The 24860-nt window shown below is 35.7% G+C and overlaps 1 protein-coding gene across 2 annotated transcripts in view; it reads right to left on the bottom strand.

Moving 5' to 3' along the window:
- Positions 1 to 24860, bottom strand: part of LOC143245075 (uncharacterized) — a 93968-nt gene that overhangs the window by 48390 nt on the left and 20718 nt on the right. The gene's annotated exons all lie outside the window — the stretch shown is intronic.

Raw genomic sequence — 24860 nt, 5'->3', positions numbered from 1 at the left:
CGGTTATCGAATCTCAATTTTAGTATAATAAGCTCCCAGCCATACTACCAGAGGCGATATTTATAAATACTTATTCGAACTCGCTTGTGTGTTTTTTTGTGTGTCTGTTTAAGAACATCTGCTGAGAAATATTTGTTTTCGTGATTGGAAACACGGAGAAAAACATTATTGTCTGTTACACGAACATGTACATTTTTCATATACAGTGTCAGACTCGTCACAAATTATTTCTAAGTTATTGCTGTTTGAGTTTTGTTTTCACATAAACCACCAGAGAAACTATAATAATGTTAATGTATATTGAAAGCTCCACTAAAGCTTACTCTCGATGGCTTCTGACGCTAAAATTTGGATTTCTATACCCGTGGTAAGCAGAACATAGATAACCCATTGTGTAGTTTTGTGTTTCAAAATATGAATAATTCAAAATAATTAGGGAACGACTGTGATTAACTAATGAAAAAAAGAGCTGTGGTTATCAGCATGTGATACGTTAATAAAATAGTCATTCCAAATCTGAATGAAGTCAGAGTTGGATTCCTGGTAATACAAATACAAATACAACTTTAAATGCAGAGCAGGACTAAAGTTATTAAACACGTTGCCTTTTATCATAGTAATTCATATATGGTGTAAACAGGTGGAAATGTAGACCAGAGATTAAAAGTAATTCAATGGCCAACGACAAAGACATTGTATAATATATTTAACAAAATAATTGCAGTGAAACAGTTAAATTATTTAAAAAACTATACTGAAAAAGTTTCATTAGCTAATCGGATTATACCAATAGTTGTGCTTTTCATTAAATGATCAACTAAACCACACTTTTAACACTAATATACCAATGAAACAATGTAAAGTTTAATCAATGATGTCGAGAAAACCCACTTGTAGAGAAATATATGTAAAGTTTAATTGTACTTTTATGTTAATATGCAATTGGAACAATGTGAGATTCGTCATCATACTTTCAATGTTAATATGCCAGTAGAACAATGTAAGTTCGTCATCATACTTTCAATGTTAATATGCCAGTAGAACAATGTAAGTTATGCCATTATACTTTCAATGTTAATATGCCAGTAGAACAATGTAAGTTATGTCATCATACTTTCAATGTTAATATGCCAGTAGAACAATGTAAGTTATGTCATCATACTTTCAATGTTAATATGCCAGTAGAACAATGTAAGTTATGTCATCATACTTTAAATGTTAATATGCCAGTAGAACAATGTAAGTTATGTCATCATACTTTCAATGTTAATAGGAACACTGCACAGTTCAAACACACTTTCGTTGTTAACATACCAAAGAAATAGCATAAAACTGAACATAAAAATGAAACAACTTTACTGAAAGCGTCCTTCAAAACTAGATAGCCATCATTAAATTTATTGCTTAAAATAATATAATATATATGTACAGTTGATCGCATAAAATACTAAGACACGTGTCTTATTACTAAACAGGAAATAATGTGTTTGGGTATGGTTCATTTCGTGCTCTCTATCTTCAGAGAGTATGTTAAATTTAGTATCCAAAAACATTAAATAATTTCACACGTACCTTGAACATCACGTCATGAGTTTGAATGGAAATGGAAATGAAACAGCTTACTAGTGCCCATCATTTTGCGTGCACTAGCAGTTAGAAATGTCATTAGAAGTTTGTTGTTTAAATGGTGATTTGAAACTTCAGTCATGCCATCCTCTCATAAACCGTCCGAATGGACACGTAACTCATTGTAACCACGCAAAAACTGAGCAAGTAAATATATCTTCAAGAGTTAAGGAGTTAGTATTTGATGTAAAACTTGGCTATTTAATACGAAAAGTAACCGGTATAAGTAAATATCTTTTTTTTTTATTTTAGCATTTTAAAATTAGTTTTACTAAGAGCCCGGTCTTTACCAATTTACCATGTCTGGCCACTACCTTTCCTGGACTTTGCAATTGCTGAATATTGGTTATGAGGATTTCTGAAGGCTTGATTCTGTGACGGTAATCCAGCAACTATTCAGGACTTCACTAAAACAGAAGGGCAAGCCTAACCTTACCATCTAATTAGGGCCTTCTACTTGCTATATGCGAATCGGGAGCTCGAATCTCGTCACCTAGCATTCTCCTCTTTTCGGCCATGGGAGAGCGTTACAGTAATACGATAAATCCCATTTTTCATTGGTAAAAAACTAGCCCAGAAGTTATCAATGGATGGTATTGATTAGCTGGCTTCCTTGTAGTCTGTCACTTCTAAATTAGGAACAGTTAGCGCAGAAAGTCCTCCAGCAACTTGACGTGAAATTCGGCAGACAAATAAAGAAGACAAGACAGAATATGACACAATGGTCTGTGGTTCCACGTATCAGAAATGGAACTTCCACTGGCTTTCAGACGTTTTGGAAAACAGAAAATGTAGAATTTATGTGGAAGGTACTACTGAGAGTACTTCACTACTGTTGTAGGCGCTCTCCAGGGAAGAGTGGCTGGTCCTATTCTGTTCATTATGTGTATGAGTAATATGCCCCTAAACAATCCAAATCATGGACCTGCATCATATTTCACTGAAAATATTGTAACTTGAAAAAGTGCTCCTATTCCAATTAAACAGTATTGTAGGATAATGTCAAAATACTGCATTCGAATTAATGTGGCGAAAATTCAAAAAAATACTTTTACAAAATTAACGAAATTTAAATATATTCACCTGAAATATACATGAACAGCAAACTTCTCCAAATAGCAATGTCAGCAAAATTCTTAGTTTTGACCTTCGACTCAAAACTCACGTAGGTACAACATATACAGAATATAAAAACCAAAGTTTGACTATGCTGAGAGTCTGACATTCAGAAACAGTGGAACTTCCGCAACTGATATAATAAAAATATGCACAACACACGTACGTCCTTTTATGGAACATCCATACCTGATACGAATAAACATAGCACTGACACCTATAAAAGGGCCCGACATGGCCAGGTCGGTTAAGGCGTGCGACTCGTAATCTAAGGGTCGCGGGTTCGCATCCCCGTCGCACCAAACATGCTCGCCCTTTCAGCCGTGGGGGCATTATAATGTTACGGTCAATCCCACTATTCGTTGGTAAAAGAATAGCCCTAGAGTTGGCGGTGGGTGGTGATGACTAGCTGCTTTCCCTCTAGTCTTACACTGCTAAATTAGGGACGACTAGCGCAGATAGCCCTCGAGTAACTTTGCGCGAAATTAAGAAAAACAAAAAATAAAACAAACACACATAAAAACAGTACTAGAATAATTAACAATCTCTCATTTATAACAGCCTTGAAAACACTGAAATCAACCTCAAAACTTTTCACACAAGTACACAAACCTACAATCGTTACCTTATACAACATCTATATACCTCGTGAAACTACTTCGCAATAAATTGGAATGAAAACGATTAATAGTATGTGAATTATATCTCTACTGTATACATGGTGAAAGTGGTCCCAGTACTAGAATATGCATTAGAAATAAACCTAAATTTAGGCCATATACTGCTAAACATTAACCTTATCACTAGTTATAAAGAACTAAGAACGTATTGGGCCATCATGGCCAAGTGTGTTAAGGTGTGCGACTCGTAATCTGAGGGTTACGGGTTCGAATCCTCGTCGCGCCAAACATGCTCGCCCTTTTAACCGTGGGGGCGTTATAATGTGACGGTCATTCCCACTATTCTTTGGTAAAAGAGTAGCCCAAGAGTTGGCGGTGGACGGTGATGACTAGCTGCCTTCCCTCTAGTCTTACACTGCTAAATTAGGGACGACTAACACAGACAGCCCTCGAGTAGCTTTGTGGGAAATTCAGAAAACAAACAAACAAGAAGGTATTGAAGGGATATTCATGCACAACGTTCTCAGAGTGATTTAAAACTAACAAAAAATGTATGTAAATATAACCGGAACTGTTCATAATGTGCAGAACTTTCGCACAAACCGAATGTAAAGAAAGTGCACTGATCCTGTTAGCTCCAAGTAACTACATGGACCTGGTCTTGTCAGAAGTCAAGGTACGTGCCCAGGAAGCTTGGTACAAACACTATTCCTCGTGTGGTAAGTAAAACTGCTCGTATTTTTCCTGAAATGTGAACAAAATAATTGTCAAGGAGGGAAAAAGAAGTGTAGATTGTACCAAACAAACAAACCTTGGCAGAACTGTACGGTTTGTAGATTTCTTGTAGGTGAAAACAACCGGAGCGCTAAAAAAACAAAAACCTTCAATTTGTCTTCATCCAGATAGAGAAGATTTGCCTGTAATTAAGCACAAAGTTACACAATGGACAACTTGTAATCTGACCACCACGGATATCGAAAACTGGTTTCTAGCGTTGTAAGTCCGAAGACACGACGTTGTGCCACTTGGGGGTGAAAGGTTGAGTAGTGATTCGGATGAGCAGGCGCAAAACTTATGGTGTGGTGATGTTAAGTTGTTGAGAGAGACTGTTCCCTCTCAAAGCTTAAGTAACACCGTGACCTAAAGCCCCATCAGGAAAAAGCGGCGCAAAGCGCGGACGATTAGGGAGAGATGTCACACTTTTTTAATACCCACACTATTGTCAGGATGAAATAAAAACTGATAATAAAAACACTGAACTCTTGTCTTTTCCAGGAATCTGTGAAGAACAAATTCGTTTGTCCCTTATACAAAATATTTCGCCTATATATTCGCTTTCAAATCAAAATCTGGAGGGAAAATCACAGAAATTTGTTACATATACACTGCTGGCCAAAATCTTAAGGCCAACCAATGAACATAAAGAAAAAATATGCATTTTGCATTGTTAGACTCAACCATTTTGTTGATTAGAGCTTCGAAGGATGAAAATAAGAAACGGGAAAATACAAAAAACTTTTTCAGTACAGTGGCGGCGCCAGGATATTTTCGTTGGGGGGGAGGGGCTTCCCAAATTGCCATCAATATGAAGTATAGATGGTAAATTATTACAATGTAAATACCAAGGTACATTTCAGAAAGGTGTGCTATTTTGAACTTCGTTTTCAATGCAGTTTTCATTGGAAACTCATACTCTGATTAATAATTCATTGTTACAAACTAGAAATAATCTGTTTATGAAAATATGCCTATATGTGAAAGAGGAAGCTCACCTACATACTACCCAAGGTAATACATAGTAATAAAGAAAATTAAGATTAGCTTACATTGAACATTTGTTATACCATTAAGAGTAAAGCTACAAATCAAAAGAAATATAACATAAAGACATAGTTTACATAGCAGAAACGAATTATCCCATGTGAAGTTAATACACTCTGAGGAGAAGTAAGGTCACTATCAGGCTAACTATCTTTCATCATGTTGTGTTTATAGTCCATATTACTTCAAAACAACGCGCCTGTTCTGGTGATTGGCAGCAAATGTGTCTATAACAGTATCAATATCGAGTTGTTTTGCCCTCCTGGAGTTTACTGATATGACAGCAAAGTTGCTGGTGCGGTTGTTACCACTGCTGTTGTGCAAGTATGTCTTGAGAAGCTTCAGACATGCAAAACTTCTCTCACAGGCAGCTGAAATGACAGGCAGGGTCACAACGATGCATACAAGTTTGTGGAGATCCATGAAGGCATCCTTGTATGGCTCCAGCATGGTTGCAAGCACCAATGGTGTGGATACTTCCTGCCCCTTGTCTTTCTTCCTGGCAATTAGCCGGTTCAACTGGTGGACTTTCACTGCGAGGTCATCCTCTGCCACACCATAGTTTGTTGCCATTCCTAAGAGTGCTTGCTTGTCCAGAAATATGGAGTGTTGGGGGTTCAATGCAGTTTCACCCATCAGAACACTGCAGGCATCAAAGGAGAATCTTCTATTCAGCTCTTTGAGCATCCTGTCTATGATGACAAAGAAGGTGTGTCTCCTGGCATCTGGTGTTGGTTCATCTCTTTGGCCAGTACTAGATGTGATTATGAATTCGTCCAGGTGTCTGAGGGCAGATCGCTGTCCACCTCGATGCACCGTCTCAGTGCATATTCCCACTTTTTTACATATATCCTCAGCAGACTCTTCCAAGTCTTTTCATGCTGCTTCAGTTCTCATTTCCGAGAGACCAGGGATTACAGATTAAACTAGGTCCTCTGCAGAGGCCATTTCTGAGAGACCAGAGATTACAGATTGTACTAGATCCTCTGCAGAGGCCAGCTGCAGGTCAGGTGACTGGAGGTGGTCTGATAGCTGTTTTGTCATAGCAGTAGTTTTTATGTGGCCGCTAGACTAGTTACGAACTGCTGATTTAAGAGGATGCATAGGCCCTTTGATTCAATGGCTTTGTGGACATTGTTTCACTCCATAAGACGCTTTAGAATTGTCACAATGGCAGAGAGGGTTCTTTTCACAGCCAGACAAGTAGCATGTTGGCAGGCCCATCTTGTGACTGACAGTCGCTTCAACTAAATGTGCTAGTTTACGAGTTCAAGCTCCTTCTGTACCTTCAGAAATTCTTCATGCACAACAAATGTAGAAAAGAATTTGTACAGCTTCTGAATTGCCACAAAGAACTCTGCTGCACCCTGGACGTTGTGCACACAATCAACTAGCACAAGGTTGAGCCTGTGTGCAAAGCAGTAGACATACACAGCCTGAGACACCTCTCTCCTGAACCATTCCTGTACGCCACTGATGTGCCATGACATGACTGCAGCTCCGTCAAAGCACTGGTCAATGCAGAAATTATGGTCAATACCACACTTAGTCAGAGTCTCCATGATTTTCTTGAGCAATGAATCTGCATCCAGACCCTCAGCAGCTGTGAAGTCCAAGAACTTTTCGTGAAGACTCTGTTAGTGGAAGTACCTTACCACAATGGACAGCTGTTCTTGTTTTCTCACATCATTTGTTTCATCCACCATTAGAGCAAAATGCTCAGCTTCCATGACCTCTTTCCTGATATCCTTCCTGATCATTCCAGCTTTAATATCAAGCAGTTCGTTTTGGATATCATGGTGCGTGTACTTGGTATTGCTAGGACCACTCAACTTGTTCTTCACGATTTCATCATACCTGGAAATCATGTCAAGAAGTTCCAGGCAATTTTCCCTGTTATCTGAATGACTACCTTCCCTATGACCTCTCTGGGCTTCATTCTAGCAGGCTGTGTAGAGCAGTGCATCTATCACGGCTCTTAAGTAATGTCGGTTTTCCTCCACAGCTTTAGCATGGCTTGCATCGAGAGCATGTTGGGTCATTGCACTCTTTGTTTTCTGCAATTTAAACTCAGCCCAAGCTTGCATGGCAAACTCGTGTTCTGCAAAGATATCATGGGACTTCAGTGATGTGATCGCCTTCTTCCAGTTCCAGAAGCCTTCACGAGTGAAGGACTTTTCAGTTTTACTAAAGTGTATGTGACTGAAAAGATGACATGCGAAGCAGAATGCAATATCTAGGGTCACAGAGTACTCCAACCACGAGTGCTGATCACGCCAATTCTTGTTGAATGACCTTGACTGGCCACTGTATTCTGTGTCCGGGTATCTCTTCAAGTCTGAACAGGTAGGACCACCATCTGGAAGTTGGCTCAGGTCCTTGGGTCCTGGTGGTCGTTTTTCACCCTGGGTGTGAGTTGTGCCCTCTTGCGGCTGGGATCCGCACTAGTCGTGTCCGCATTCTCACCATCACGATCACCACTGTCCTCCTCACTTGCACCACATGTGTTTGTAGGACCATCTACTCGCTGTCTCTTCTTGGGTAGCAGGTAGTGTTGCATAATCCACCCTATGTGTAGTATGACTGGTTTATGTTTTGGTGGGTGATGTCTGATCTTTGTCTTGTGTGTTGGTGTCCTTGTTTGAAAACGAGTCTTGCTGATTTTGATTTCCTTTTATTAATCCAAACTGAGTGTGTGTTCTAGTGTGAGGCCGAGTACCAGAGAGAGCGAAAGCCGCGTAAACAAACATAACTCCCTTTTATACATAGCGCGCGAACGTCAAAGTGACCCCCTAGCCGGCTGACTGCTAGTACCACTTCTTACTTCCAAGTTGTATTAGTTTATATGAAACGAATGAGAATTTCTCTTCTTATATTGGCATTAGAGCTTACAAAGGATATTCATTTTAAACATCGAAATATAAGGAAAAAGATATAACATACATACTATTGGGTCATTTCATGAATAAGGAACAAATAACAACTAACCATAGTTCAACATTACGAACAACTGCTCTGCACCATTGAAATCACCAAATTATATTAATAGCAAATGAAAATCCAGAACATATCCATGAAATACTGTTAGAGAAAGTGTTTATCTTCAACCATATAGCACAAGTACTTAATTAGAGAGTAGTGATAATGTAAAATTACAGGGCTAATTAGGGAACACAAACACAGCTTTGATAGGGCATGTTGTAAAACTGTGGGCAGCTAATGGCAATGAGCGGGAGGGGTGGCGTGCGGCTGGTATCTGGATCTCGATCGAACTGAGCCGATCGTTAGCCGTAAACAGAACGTACACTATGATCAGCGGCTCGATGATCATACGCTTAAGGCGTTCGAGGCGGGAATCGCGCGCTCGAACAAAGCAAACCCGCGGCCTGGATATTGAATGGTCATAGTAGCACCAAAACAAATTGTCTAAATTTCAGTTGACCTTCACGGAAAGGCTGGTTTCTTCATAAGTTCACATTATTTATACAGGCCAAACTGTGATTGTGATATTGTTCTTATTATCATAAGTGTGACAAGCACCTGTTACAATAATGTAACTACTACATTACATTAAATTAGGCACTTCTAGATAGCCCAATGACAATTTCAAAATTCATTCTAAAATTGTTTAGAAATATTATTTGGTCAGTTAACATGTAAGGTTATTATCTAATCATAAGTATAACATTAATTGTATTGTAAGTCACAATTTTAAGTGTATGCCAATCATCAGTACAATTTTGGATGGCTGATACACAATGCAAAATGATCTCACACAGGACACAACACCGGCTAAATGCTTCATAGTTTTGACCTATACACAATTTACTTATATATGCATGCTATGTTTTACTTTTCAATAAAAGATAAATGAAATTAATGGGTAAATACTTGTGAAACCTTTAGTTTATCAAGTGAAATCCCTGATGATCTGTTGTAACATGAAATAAACATGGTTGTTTAATCTTCTTCAAAGTTCAAGATAGAATGGCATCACACAGGGAGTGGCAATACAGCGCATGAGTTTCAGTGCATTCAGTACGTTGCAATGGGACGCATGACACATACTTCCGTCTTAATGAAGACATTGAGTTCTACAGATCTATGTCTTTTGATGTTAATTGTTAAGCAACAACGACGATTGTGTTTTCCATATTTTATGAATATATGTAGGTAACAATATTGAAGAGCTGAGGGGGAAGGGCTTGGTTCATTGGGGGGCTCAAGCCCCCAAACCCCCCTTAGCGCCGCCACTGTTTCAGCATTTAATAGAGAAAATGTAAATACTTTAAAATTAGCCTAAATACTAGCTGGTCAAAAGTTTAAGACCATACTGAAACGAAGCGTTAATAGGTAAACACGTAACGAAATTTAGTCATTTGTGTTCAAGCATTAGCGTTGTCAAAATCTCCCACTGACATCTTCTGTGTTACATGTGGTAAAAACATGGCAAAAGCTAAAAAGTTGATAGAGTTTGAACGTGGCAGAAGTGTCAAGCTGCAAAAGCAAGGTCTCTCTCAATGTGCCATCGCTGGTGAGATTGGGCAGAGTAAAACTGCTGTTGCAAATTTCTTAAAAGATCCTGAGGAATACAAAATGAGAATTTCAAGTGGGTGGCCCAAGAATATTTCGCCGACGTTGAGCAGGAGGATTCGACGGGTTGTCCGGCAAGACACCAGCCGATCGTCAAACCATATTAAGATCTTTATGGACGCAGAATGCAGCTCAAGATCAATAAGACGAGAGAAAGGCTTTAAAACCATAAACGTTTTCAAAGGCCGTGCCTCCTTCCACACCACGAAACAGCTCGGTTAAACTTTGCTGAGAAGCACCAAACATGGGAATAGAAAAGCAGAAGAAGCTTTTGTTCTCTGATGAGAAAAAAATTAACCTGAATAGTTCAGATGGCTTCCAACGTTACTGGCACGATAAGGATATCCCACCGGAGACATTTTCTACAAAACACAGTGGAGAACATTCCATCATGATCTGGGGTGCTTTCTCCTTTTATGGAATGATGGAGCTTCAGGTTATACAGGGGCATCAAACAGCAGCTGGCTACATTGGCATGTTAGAGAGAGCATCCTTATTGACTGAAGGCCCTCGCTTGTGTGGAAATGACTGGATCTTTCAGCAGGACAACGCAAAAATCTACAATGCTCGCAGGACAGAGGACTTTTCCTGGCGAATAACGTGATTCTTAAAGACCATTCAGCGTGTTCGCTCGAACTGAACCCCATTGAAAATGTTTGGGGGTGGATGGCAATGGAAGTCTATAGAAATGGACGTCAATTTCAAACAGTTCATGACCTTCGTGAAGCCATCTTCACCACTTGGAATTACATTCCAGCCAGCCTTCTGCAAACGCTTATATCGACCATGCCAATGTGAATGTTTGAAGTTATTTGCAATGACGGCCGTGCAACTCACTACTGAGACCTCTTGTTGGGCATTTCCTACCCTGTTTAGGACTTGTTTTTGATATGGTCTTAAACTTTTAACCAGCTGGTATTTAGACTAGTTTCATAGTGTTCACATTTTTCCTATTAAATGCTAAAATAAGTTTTTTATTTTTATTTTCCCTTTTATTATTTTCATCTTTCGAAGCTCTACTCAGGTAAGTGGTTGAGGCTAATAACACAAATTGCATATTTTTCTTTATGTTCATTGGTCTTAAGATTTTGGCCAGCAGCGTATATCTCCCCCGGTGGCTCAGTCGTATGATCGGTATCTTATTTACATTAAAGTTCAAGGCTCGATACACGTAGTAAACACAGACAGTTAGCCGATTGTGCAAGCAATCCATTTTAACTGTAATTCACTGTGAAAATAATTTCTTTGTGTGCTTATGATGTCCTACTAGTTTATCGACCTAGGTACTAATAAAGATTGTTGTTTCTAAGCAAATGAAAGATGGGCTATCGAAAAATAACGAAATTTATTGACCGTGTTCACATAAGATACTTCAGCAAATGTCTTGATGTTTCCCCTTATATAACTAAATCAAGAGACTGGGTGTTTCTGTGCCGTTGTCGATGTGTTTTTATCAATGTTGTTTATTTGGCCAATACCAAATTTGGCGACGTTGATACCTAGAAAACATTCAAGATTTTCTTTGGTTGAAATTCATGATTTAAATTTCAAACCTTTAGCTCATTTTCTACTCGAAAATAATTATAAGCTTAGAAAAATCAACACATTTGACTCTCGACTAAATGTATATATATATACATAATATATTGCTTTAACTTCTGAAGTGGTAATTAGCTTTTGATTTGTTTTTTAGCTTTTAAAATGTTCTTTGACTTTTAAACGTTCTTTAAATGTTTGAAATGTTTCTAAATTTTCATATGTTTCTAATGTAAATATTTTTACATACCTTTAATGGAAACATTTACTACTCGGTGTAATGCATAAAAATCACAGTCGCATCGCTATAGTTAGTGAATCTGTTTTCATCGGTTTGTTTGCTTCTTAACGTGGTTCTTTTTTATCCTACTTTTTTAAAATAACGAACTATAACTATCAAATAATATAATATGGCTTGGAACAAAGTGTTTTTTAAACCACATCACTAGTAATGAAATGACAGCTAAATATTTTGTTCAATAAACCGATGTTTTAATGTAAAAATGTTTCGTTGTATTACTGTAATTTTTGTTGTCGCAACAAATCGAGCATTTGTTACAGTTCTAGAGATGTGTTATAAACTATTTAATTGCCTGAAATGTTAGTGACGAAAACGTAAATGTAATTAATGGAACGAGTCCAAGCATTTTATTCTCTATACGTGATTTATATTATAGCAATGTATTTATGCGCATTTCAACCCAAATGTATTTCATTGTGTGTATTTGTAAATGATGACATTTATCCGTTACTATACTATAACATGTGTTGTTGTATATTCAAGTAGTGTACCACACTACATGGACATTTCATATAGAAGACAGAATAGTTGTAATTAACTCAAAAAAAATTAACTGATAAACTCTGATACCTTGAACTGTTTATTGGAGGTATGATCAGGTCTGATAAGAAATCAGGAAACAAAAACAAAGCTATTAAAACATAAAAAAGTGAAAGTAATCTCTTATAACGAATTACAATAATCGATCAAATCTGTAACGAAAAGGAAGTTAATAAAGTCTAGCAATAAAACGGAAAGATTAAGATACGAAACTAAGAGAGAGGAAATTACGACCGATGCGAGACCGGAAGTAATTGGAAGTGTATGTAAATAAGCAGGAAGTGGGATTGAAATGAAACAAGAAGTGATAAAATTTGTAATCAAACACCATCTTTTGATCAAGTCTGATAAGAGATTGATGTTTTCGAATCTTATCATATTCGATTCTTCATGATTATAGGAAGAAACTTTTATATTTGACTAGGCCTATTTAGATTCTGATATTTTTATTTAAGTACTAATGGTTCTGCTGTGTATATAAGATCTAGGTCCTAGATTTAAGCCTCATTCTAAACTAGTTGTAGTGTCTTTAAAAAATCAAGTAACGTATTTTGAGGTTTAAGTTAGTTTAGTAAGAAAACGTAAGTTGAACATATTGAAAGTCGTAAAATGTATAATATCTGTCGTAAACGTAAAGCCATAAAATAAATTTTTTGATGCATTCTGTTTTGCATATTTTATTGTTTTTTTATTTGTTTGTAGTTTATCATAAAATTATATGATGACCTAACTGTCTGTGTTGTGTCCTTCTCGACTATTGGAATCCAGTTTTGATGTTGTAAGTCCCCAGATTTGCCATTAGAGGGCTATTTTTCTTTTGATAAGTTTTAGACGTCTTTAAACGACAGACACGTCAAAAGTAACTTTATTTATTTCTAAGCTTCGAATTTTGTTTTAGAAAATTATGAAAAATAAAAATGCAAAAACTTAATGCTTCCATTTAAAAAAAATTAAGAATTTACAAAGTAAACGCCATCTTTAGTGATGTTTGCTCACATTAACTGAATTAAAAAGAATTAAATAAACATTAGGGAATGAGTCCTAGGTGTCAATAACAATTTGTCAGTAAACATTGTTGTGGTCGATAAGAAGTCGTTGAAACAACCAATAAAACTATCAAGGGCATTAACTGTTTTATTATTGTTCCAAGTAAAAGTAGAGTGGCTTGACGTGTACTGGTTCGTTTGTTGTTTGTTTTTTGAATTTCGCGCAAAACTACTCGAGGGCTATCTGCGCTAGCCGTCCCTAATTTAGCAGTGTAAAACAAAAGGGAAGGCAGCTAGTCATCACCGCCCACCGCCAACTTTTCGGCTACTCTTTTATCAAAGTGGGATTTACCATTAAATTATAACGCTCCGATAGCTGAAAGGGCGAGCATGTTTGGTGCGACGGGGATTCGAACCCGCGAACCTCAGATTAGTTTCAATATGTAGTAAAGTATTTTATGTAATTATTACGACTTTCTGAGATGAGTTTCATTTAAGTTATAAGTTTATTCTCTTCCTCTCTTGCGCTTCCTTTGTGATTATTTTGATACTGTTAAATTATCTGTCTCTCGCTGGCTCAGAGGAAATCTTAACAATTCATATCGTTAAAATCCGGGGTTTGATTTCCACCAGTAAAAATTATGTAGCTTTGCTTAAAAATCAATAATCAATCGCTTATGATAAGAAGTAAATAGAAAATCATTTGTTTGGCAATATGCTTATAAAGAAAATAAGAAAATCAACAATGGAAACCTTTTCGTTGTAAATGAACTGGTGAAATTATAACTTCCGTACTTTTAAAGCGTTAAAATAGTTTATATGCACAGAATAAAGTTAATAATTAAATTAAAAACTTGTTAGTTCACCAGTCCTTCTGATTAAAATTAATTCATATAAATATATATAATAGTAATAAATAATTGGTGTTAAAATAAATATATTACATTTTGTTACTAACCCTTACCATGATTCAGATTCGTATGTGGTTCATGTGAGATTTACTTACTTAACCTAGTTTATAGCATGATATTTTATATTCACTCTGATTGATGACATAAATAGCGTATCAACCACTACTGTGTCTGTCCTATATCTGTTGGCCTGGTGGACCTTGGTACTGAATGAACAGTTTCGTCAGCACTGGATTTATAAAATATAGTGTGGTAGATAGCTTACTATACATCGTTATTTATTTATACTTTTAAATTTATAAATTTCATTACTTCAGATGTCACTGTTGCTAAAGAATAAACATTTGTATGAGAGTATTCGCTACCTTATTCCATACATAAACATCCATTTTATGTCTGTATACAGGATTACCGGAAATTGTATTAATGTAGTTAACTTGCTTCTCAGATCATTAAGCCTCGATGTTTTGCTACAGTATCCATTTGAGTTCCATTAGACCAATAATCTATTAAATATGGCAGCGCGGCCCAACAGGAGTTTCAATACATTTATAAAAATAAATGTTAAAACCTTTGATAAGTTAATTCGGCGAAAAAAAAGGCTAAACTAAAAATATATGAAATAATGGTAGTCAATGTTTTATCATTATCCACAAAAATTACCAACAAATAATATAAAAACTTCCATAAATTACCAACTAATGATATAAATATTTTCATTAGTGGTGTAAAAATTAATTACTGGACTAATTTGTGTCTTTATATACAGTACAATTCATTATATAACGATCCAGTTCTCTATCAGAGGTATAATTTTCTAACAGTTTTACCTAATATTAAGTATTCTAGGAGCATGTTGTCACATTAGTTATTCTGTTACTTCTAAACCATAATCAACTTTCTAGAGACACATTTTTCCAATTGTTATATCCAACATTCAGTTTTCCAGGAACCCATTTTGCCATCAGTTTTACTGTCGTTTTTACACAACAATCAGTATTACAGAAAGTGTTATGAACAGTTGAACTTAATATTCAGTCTTACAGAAAGTGTTATGAACAGTTGAACTTAATATTCAGTCTTACAGAAAATGTTATGAACAGTTGAACTTAATATTCAGTCTTACAGAATCATATTGTTTTATCAATTCTATACAATATTTAGTTTTTAGAGACACAATTCAATAAAATTATGAACTCATCACTGCGTCTTCCAGGAATACAATGTATAGCCAGTTGTAGACAACAATCAATCTTCCGAAGATACATTTTACAAACAGTTCTACCAAACTCTTATTTTTTTATGAACACAATTTTTCGTTGATTGTTGACAACAGTCATTCTTCCAGATATACATCTTACTGACAGCTCTACCTATCACTCAGTCTTCCAGGATCAAATTTTACTATCAGTTCTAGACAACATCATCCTTACAGACACACATTTTATCAATAGTTTTTTTTACAAAATATTTATTATTTCACAACCTTATTATACCAATATTTGTATTTAATATTCTATAATATTAACATGTAGATATTTGCATGTTTAAAATTTGTGTACAATAGTGAATTACTTTGACATATAATAATTATAATATTTTGACAGTATTTTATTTTTACTTTTTCATGTCACATTTAAGCAGTAAATTCCGTGATGCTGAATCTATATTTTAGCGATTTTCTTAGGCATATAGTCAACCACATCCATGGACTAAGGCAGGGACCACTGACGCTGTAGCCACAGGCTTAGAATAAAAAAAAAATACACGTTATAAAGAAAAGACCTGTCTTCATATTTTAAATAATTTTTTTCAGGAAAATCATTTAACCGAGTCTACTTATTTTGGAAGCGAGAGAGTGTTTGTGTATGACGTGAATGAGTATATCGTGTAATGTAAAGTGCAGAAATTTCATTGGTTTGCCTCTGAAACATGTTGATATTTATCGCGCTACTTTGGTCTAGCATACTTGCATACAACGAATGAAAAATGATAATTATAAGCGAGGCTAGACCTAGTCACACTAATTGGATGGTAGGACTTAGCCAATCAAAATATCTTCATATTTTATTGAAACGGTCATCCAGGCTTAGAATAAGACTAGACCAAGTTGTAAAACTAGATTTGTTTGATTTGGTTTAAATTTTGCGCAAAGCTACACGAAGGCTATCTGCGCTTATACTAGATTGAAGATATCAATATATTTCGATTCTTTATGCAAAAAAGCATCGGATTTTGTTCAAGAAAATAGTTCAATCATCACTAACAAATCACTTAACGGTATTCTAAGCTTTTAGGGTATATTATATCAATTGTTTGTGCTATCCAAGTCGAAAATTTGAAAGTGTTTAGTTAAGTACAGAAAATGATATCTGATAATTTGTTACGAAACACTCAGGTAGCTCGTTCTGACTAACGTATTCCTAAGTGCTCAAGCGCGCACACACAATTACGCTTATAAATGCAAATACATATTATTCATTAAGTGCTCATTTTATGTGTTAAATACATGCACAAATACAAGATTGGTTGGGAAAAGCTAAAGTCAACCAATGAAAAAAAGATAGTTAGAAAGCAGTAGCTAAAACTAGGAAGCGAACGGATTTCTGGGATTCGTTTTCTAGAACTGAAACCCTCGTCATCCAAGACAGTGGAGACAGCAATATAGATACTAAATTTATAGATTCTGATGATTCAGTTTCGTCGAATGAAACGAAGTCCTTTTCCTTTATCAAAAAGTAATGAAAATATAATAATCAATCATGACTCTGAATACAACTATGTAGAGACTACAACTTTCGATGCTGATGACTGTCAGCCTCATTAAATTAAATAGAGCCGCTACTAACAGGGAGAAACCAATTATTGCAATGACGATGAAGACATTAAACAATCCTTTGTATTCAACATTGGAAAATGGACATATGTTTTTAACGAATGAGAGATTTTGTGTATCGGACACTACCTTTTGCCATTACGTAAATGTGGATTTCAATGCATCTACATAATCGAATCCAGGTAACAAGTATGTATGCCAGTGTTCAATTACCCTTTTTTATCGTGAACAGTTGCATGAAGAAAAGGTTAAAACGGACTAACCGTTGAAGATGGAACGAAATTATTTTAAACAACAATAGAAACGTCATCACTAACAATAACTGGTTACTCTAACTGAAAATATGCTCCAAGACAGCACAAAACAAGTCACTACATCAAAATTGTGTCATCAAATTTGTTTTTCATAAAACCAAAGGCGGGCGTAGTTGTAAAACTTTAACATACTAGATGGAATCAGAAGAAAAGTCTGGCATCGAGTTGTAGAGCATGTCTTCTCAGTCATAAAGGTTCTGTCATCCAGAGGGCTAGCATTCAGGAAAAGCGATGAAGTAGTTGTTTCAGAGCATGTTAGCAATTAGTTAAGAATTCTGAAGCTGGTGTTTGTTGAGTATGATATATTTCTTGCTGAAAACGTTCAAAGACGCACTAATATGCGAAAGGATCATGTTTCATGTTTATCCTCAACTGTTTGTGATGAATACAGAAAAACCTACACAAAAGAGATATCATTACTGTTATCCAGGAAACCAAAACATCCAACTATTATCCAGTGTTTGTTGATTCTACTCCAAATGTATATCACGTGGATCAATTGACAATAATTTTTAGAGCAAAACCTGCTAAAGTTCTCATTAATACCCTTGAGAAAAATTATATAAGAATTAAATATTGCCGTGAGCAGTCCTACGACAATGCATCCAATATATTGGCATGCAAGCCTCGATCAAAGAGAAGAATCCACTAGTAAACTTACCTTTCCTGCTGTGCTCAATCATTCAGTTTGGTTGGACAATGTGTCGTCGAGAGCTGTATTGAAGCTTTTTTATTCTTTGCCTTTATACAAAAGTTTCACTTATTTTTCTCAACTTCAACCTAACTGTGGAAGTGCCTACATGATGTGCTTGAAAAATTAAAGTTCCCGACGATTAAAAAAGATATTACATACAAAATGGGGCGCATATGCAGTTGCAATTCGTGCCTTAGATATGGGTTAGAAAGCCATAACGTAAGTCCTCGTTGCCATTACAAATGATAACTCTGAAAAGCCTCAAGAACGCTAGAAAGTCACGAAATCTTACAGTTTAAGCAATAGAAATAGTTATAATGACGGAATGATGGACAGTTATCCAGGAAAGGTTTCACAAGACAAGTTGTTCATTACAAAAAAATCTAAGTGGGTGTCAATATATCTTGTCATCCGTCAGCTAAAACCTCTCGAGACATTCGTGCAGGAATTATAAGATTCGTTTCCTGAGCGTGAGGAAAAGGGTAAACAACTGTTAGGATGCGAGACTTATAAAGTCCAAAAATCAAGGAAAATGAAAAGAGATACGCGGTTTGACAAAAGGGATACTGAAGACAATGCTTTTTAACCTTTTCTTAACATAAGGTTCAGATTTGCTGAAAAATAATTGAAAAGCTTTAACAGGCAAAATACAAAAGAACGAAAGAAGACAATTTTCGATGCCAATAAAAAAAAAGAATAAAATGCACTTCAATCAACAACACGCCAAGAATAGCTTATTGCACTGGCACTTTTTGGCAAGCGTAGGACCCATAGGGGAGCCTATGGAAACTCCATCTATCTGCTCTTTGGTCTTTAGCGAGTCTTTAGTCAAAGAGTTCCATCATTGGTTTGAAATCAAATTTAGAAATTCGGTTAAAAAATTGTTTTCATCAAAGAGATGAGAAACTGTATTATTAACGTTTTCGTCCAGGGAAGTATTAGTACAAAGAGAAGTAGAACCAAAGATAGTCATCACGTGATTTTAAGGAAGGGGAGATTACTGATGGTACAAAGAGAAGTTGAATCAAAGATAGTCATCACGTGATTTTAAGGAAGAGGAGATTACTGATAGTACAAAGAGAAGTAGAACCAACGATAGTCATCACGTGATTTTTAAAGAAGGGGAGATTACTGATAGTACAAAGAGAAGTGGAATCAAAGATAGTCATCACGTGATTTTAAGGAAGGGAGATTACTGATAGTACAAAGAGAAGTAGAACCAACGATAGTCATCACGTGATTTTTAAAGAAGGGGAGATTACTGATAGTACAAAGAGAAGTGGAATCAAAGATAGTCATCACGTGATTTTAAGGAAGGGGAGATTAATAATAGTACAAAGAGAAGTAGAACCAAGATAGTCATCACGTGATTTTTAAGGAAGGGGAGATTACTAATAGTACAAAGAGAAGTAGAACCAAAGATAGTCATGTGCATCTTTTAAAGAAGGGGGAGATTACTGATTTCTCAAGAAAGTTGAAAGAAATCAGGTGTTGTAGATTCCTTCCTAATAAAGGATTTTAAAAGTGGTACAATAAGTTTAACTGAGTTATAACTGTGAAAGTCTATGGCGGAAAGTATAGGTCAGAGTACAATGTATGGTTTGTTAGAATCTTTTGACATCAAACAAATCATAAATATCTTTGCTACAGAAAGAACCAGGAAGATAGTAGTTTAACCAAGTACAGATGACATAATCTGATGCTACTGCTACTGAATATCAATGTGATCTCAGCGTGTTTGTGTTTTTATGAATGTGTGTGTGTGTGCAACTAAATTTGTGAGTTCTTGAGTTTATGTGTATGTCATCCCTTCTGTATGTAAGTTTTGTTGTCCAAATGCAAATTTTGACTGTGTTAGAGTACCACTTTTCCTGTTCAAGAAATATCTAATATTATTTGTAGACGAGCCTTACAAACCTGTGGGTATTAATTTTCCATTGTCTCAAAAATTAAAACATATCTTACGGTTTATTGTTTACTTTAGACTGCAGTCGTGATTTATAAAAGGCCCAGTAAAAACAAAATGTCATCGACTCGTCTGATCCTTAATCCTCCCCTGATCATATCAACGTCCTAGCCTCTACCATCTACTCAACTATTATAATAGTCAGTCTTTTATATGATACACAGCTATGTCAATGTCCATTTTCTTACCTGATACTCAACTATTTCAACAGTCAGTTCTCTACATTTTATTAAACCATTCTAGCACATCCTACTTAGTAGTTGTTGTTGTTCTATCAACAATCTATTAGATGTTTCCATATCTTTCTTATATCTATTTGTTATTATATCACAAAACGTCCAGTTGGGATGTGTTGACATTTTAACTTTAATTATAGATGATTTAGTTTTATCTTTTCTTTAACAGATAAACTTGGTCACACACACATTACATATTTTAATCAGACATTATAAGAAAGAATGTACTATATCTAATCCACTTCTAGGTACTAAATATTCCACTGTCACTTGCACTCAGTATGATGGTTATGATTACATACTTTCCATTGCAACAACCTAATATAAAGAAATACGTGATCAATTTTAAACTACAAAATCTCTAGAAATATTTCACAAGTCCTCATACCTTAAAGAAATGCCAACTATAAAGGCCATCTTTAATAAGATCAAAGATATAAAAGGAGCTGCATCTGGGGGAGGGGCTTACAGCTACATGACGTAACGGAATCGTTTATTACTTTTTGTGAAAAAACTGTTGATTCTGAGGTACACCCTTGTGCAAATTAATTGAAACAAGACTGAAAATTACGATTTTTTCAAATTTTTGCGTTTTATTTCTGAGAATCTAAAAATTACTCACAAATTAATACATGATATGACCGCCTTTATTTTTCAGAAGGTCATTAATCCACTTTGGCATCGAGTCCAGGAGTTGACTGCAATCTTTACTAATTTTTGGATTGCGGTACCACATCTCAATTATGACCTCAATTAGCTTATCTTTTGTAGTACAGTCTTTTCCCCGAAGTCTTTCTTTACAAATTGCCCAAATATTTTCAATAGGATTTAAGTCCAGAGTGTTTCCAGGCCAGTCCAGCTCCTTTATTCGCGTTGTAGTCATAAGATTCTTCACAAGTTTCGATATGTGGCACGAAGCCAGATTTTGCTGAAAAATGCCAGATCCATCTGGAAATTTCTTTTTCAATTTTGGAACGACTCTTCTCTACAAAACTTCGATGTACTGTGGTCCTCGCATTACATCTTCTATGATATGTAAGCCTGCAACGCCATAGTAGCTGAAAAAGCCCCAAAACATCATCAAGGGATGTCTTACAATTTGATTGATGTTAGATTCTCGAAGTTTCTCACCTAGAGATCAGCGAGCATGCAGACTTCTTTGACCCTGTACGAAGAAATAAGTCTCGTCACTGAATAACATCTTCCTCCATTGTTCTTGCGTCTAGTTCTTGTATTTCAGACCCCATTGATACCATTTTTCTTCATTGAGTTGGTAAGAAGTTGTTTTTTGACTGGTCTCCTTGCTCTTCTAACGCAATTTTGAATAACGTAATATTCCTCAAAATTTCGTCATATATCCCAAAAATAGATCGATCGTACATGCAAAACACAGCTAATGACGCCGTCTGTGTGAAAAAATAACTATTAAAGGAAATCAGCGGGTCCAGCGAGCCTACACTGGCCGCCATACTGAAAATATTGTAAAATGACCATTTGTTTCTATTAATTTGCACAAGGGTGTATGTAAGAGAGCTTGTGAACACTTGGATTTGGATGTTTCGTCAGTTTTAAGTTATTATTTATTATCTTCCTATAACAGTACCAGAAGATGTCCATCTTCATTTCAATGTTTTTTATAGTCGTATGATTCTATTCAATAATTATAGTCTTTACTTAATGAGTTAAGGGTTGCTCCAAATTGAACTGGATATAGTTTCGAAGCTGTTGTATACGTGTTTATCTTCTTTCACGTGGAACATTAAAGTTTACCTCCTTCGAGATTTTGCATCATTTTACTGTACATTGTTTAACAATCCTGTTGGTTGGATATTTATCTTCAAAAAGGTCGGTAGCTGCATTATGTTGTGGAATGGTTTGTTTGCTTGTTTTGAATTTTGTTGTATTGCTTTGTAGAATGGTTTGTTTGCTTATTTTAAATTTCGCGAAAAGCTTCCAAGGCTACCTGCGTTAGCTGTCCCTAATTTTGAAGTGATAAATTAGAGGGAAGGCAACGAGTCAACATCATTTACCGCTAACCTTTGATTTACTCTTTACCAACAAATAGTGGGATCGACCGCATATAATAACGCCCCTACGACTGAAAGGGCAAGATCGCTGACTTTAGATTTCTAATAGAGTGCCTTAACAGCCTGGACAGGCCAAATTCTGTTCAATGGTAAAAATTATCCGTAAAACAAATGTACAGGAGCTAAATATATCGATCGTAGAGGCATGGTTCACAACTGCGTCAACGTACTACTGCATCAACTCAGACAAGTTTTTACAAATAACTGTTGATCATCTTCATAGTTGTTGACTCAAGTAACATTTACATGAAATTCAAATGCACAACCGAGGATCTTAAAAGCTAGACTGTATTCCTAAAATCATTGTAGTTTTTGGTTTTGAGTAAGTAACTTTTTTTAATAAACACTTTGAGAAATTTCTTTTATTGAACAAACTAGATTCAAAATTTTGTTCGCAATTGGATGCATTTTAACTTTGAGAAAACTAAACGAGAAGATATTCTGTAATAACAAGCTTTGACGCTGATGAAAAGGTTGAGGAAAATGTTTTCGCTTCGTTAGACTCTACGAAAACGTTTTTATTTATTTATAAATAAATTACGTTTTGCATGTTTATCGACCAATTCAACAGTTGCTACGGGGCTTGCAGAAGTGTTTGGCACGTTCAGTCGTTCTCGTTTACTTTGTAAAATGACGTGCTTCAAATTCTACTGAAAGTTTCTTACGATCAATGTTAAAACCTAGTTACCAACCCAGATTACTAACCTAAACCAATTTACTAAGCCTGATGATAAAGTTTTAATCGCAATGTCAAGTGCATGTTGCGAAGTTCAATGTGTTTTTTTCGGATTTTCTTGAGGCAGTATTTCTATCGATAGTATTTTTGTGATCACGCACGTGTTATTGAATCAATTACTTTGACATTTATGAAATGATTTCAACTTACATTCGTTCAACTTGAACGAAAATAAAAACACATTTTGTAGCTTAATCTAATAAAAAATAAATCTTAAAATAGAGAAAACATCTGTATAAATATGAAGGATGATAATAGCTACACACAATGCTCTATAACAAGTTTTACATACTATTAAACCTTTGTTACACTTTCTCTCGATATATTTTATTATTGTTCGTTTGTTATTAAGCACAAATCTATACTGCGGGCTCCCTGTATTCTGTCCATCACTAGTAGAGGAACCCGGGCTCTAGTGTTGCTGGTCCGGCATGGCCAAGCGCGATAAGGCGTGTGACTCGTAATCTGAGGGTCGCGGGTTCGCATCCCCGTCGCGCCAACCATGCTCGCCCTTTCAGCCGTGGGGGCGTTATAATGTGACGATCAATCCCACTATTTGTTAGTAAAAAGGGTAGCCCAAGAGTTGGCGGTGGGTGGTGATGACTAGCTGCCTTCCCTCTAGTCTTACACTGCTAAATTAGGGACGGCTAGCACAGATAGCCTTCGAGTAGCTTTGTGCGAAATTCAAAAACAAACAAATCTAGTGTTGCAAGTCCGCAGACATTACCAGAGACTATTGTCAGCAACTTTTTATCTTGTATACGAAACTACTTCTAAGATACGCTGCTTTTTGTTGATCAACCTATAGAGCTAAGAATTACATAAATTAATTATTTATTTACATTTAAAGACGGGAAAATTTCAAATTATTCGTTACAAAAAATTAAATATAATAAAACAAAGATTAAGCACCTAAAACATTAAGTAACTTTACACCCTGCACAATATATTACCTTCTAAAATGCGTTGTTTTCCATCGGTCTTCTTGCAGAGATATACAAATTAAGCATTTACTTATAACACTGCACAACAGTTTTTTGAAAAGTTTTTGCTGATTGATACCTGGTGGGTATGCACAAATATAGTTTTGGTTTTGCTTCATCATGTAGGAACTCTGAGAAATAGACAGTTAACTGTTTACCGACAATAACGTATTTAATTGTGTTTATGTTTCTAATACGCTATTAAGTTCAACATAATTAAAAGTGTTTAGCTCCTGATTTTTGTTTGTATTCAATGTCCGGTGCATCACGTTGCAGTTTTCAACAGTAGTCAGTAGGCATTGACCGATTCCAGTTGCCCTGATATCGTTTTTCCATTGTAGCAATGTCCTGGTGAAACCTTTCACCGTGTTCGTCACTGACAGCACTCAGATTTGCGGGGAAGAAGTCCAAGTGTGAGTGAAGGAAATGAATTTTGAGTGACATGTTGCCCAGACTGCACAAAATATTGTTCATAGGTCTCTTACAGAAACGAAAATTTTTGGACACAAATATAAGAAAAAACGTGACAAAACTGAATATTTCGATTAAACGGTATGTGATGGGCAAATTTGGATGTGATTTTCGTGATCAGCAGCCAGAAATCTATAAGGAACACCCAACAGTGTTCAACAAGCAAAAACTATGTTGTGCAATGTAATCAAAGACCTGAAGAGCACTTAACAATTCATAAGTTAACTGAAGATATTCGAATTAGAAATTAGGTATTTTATAATAATTGTACGAAATAAAACAAAAATGCTCGATAGTCCTTTACGACGTATTCCATGAAAATTAAAAGTTTACTTAAATTTGAAATACTTTAATTATAAATCCAATTTCCCACATATTTCGTTTTCTAGTAATATTGTTTCCATTGGTTATAAACTCTAATAAACATTTAAAAAAAAAAGTCAGTAATTTCTGTAAAACAATAGGAATAAATATTGAAATAAAAGAA

Source organism: Tachypleus tridentatus, chromosome 2, assembly GCF_004210375.1.
Source record: "Tachypleus tridentatus isolate NWPU-2018 chromosome 2, ASM421037v1, whole genome shotgun sequence".
Lineage (NCBI taxonomy): Eukaryota > Metazoa > Arthropoda > Merostomata > Xiphosura > Limulidae > Tachypleus > Tachypleus tridentatus.
Note: the sequence above shows the minus strand (reverse complement) of the source record. Positions and strands in the feature narration are given on the sequence as shown.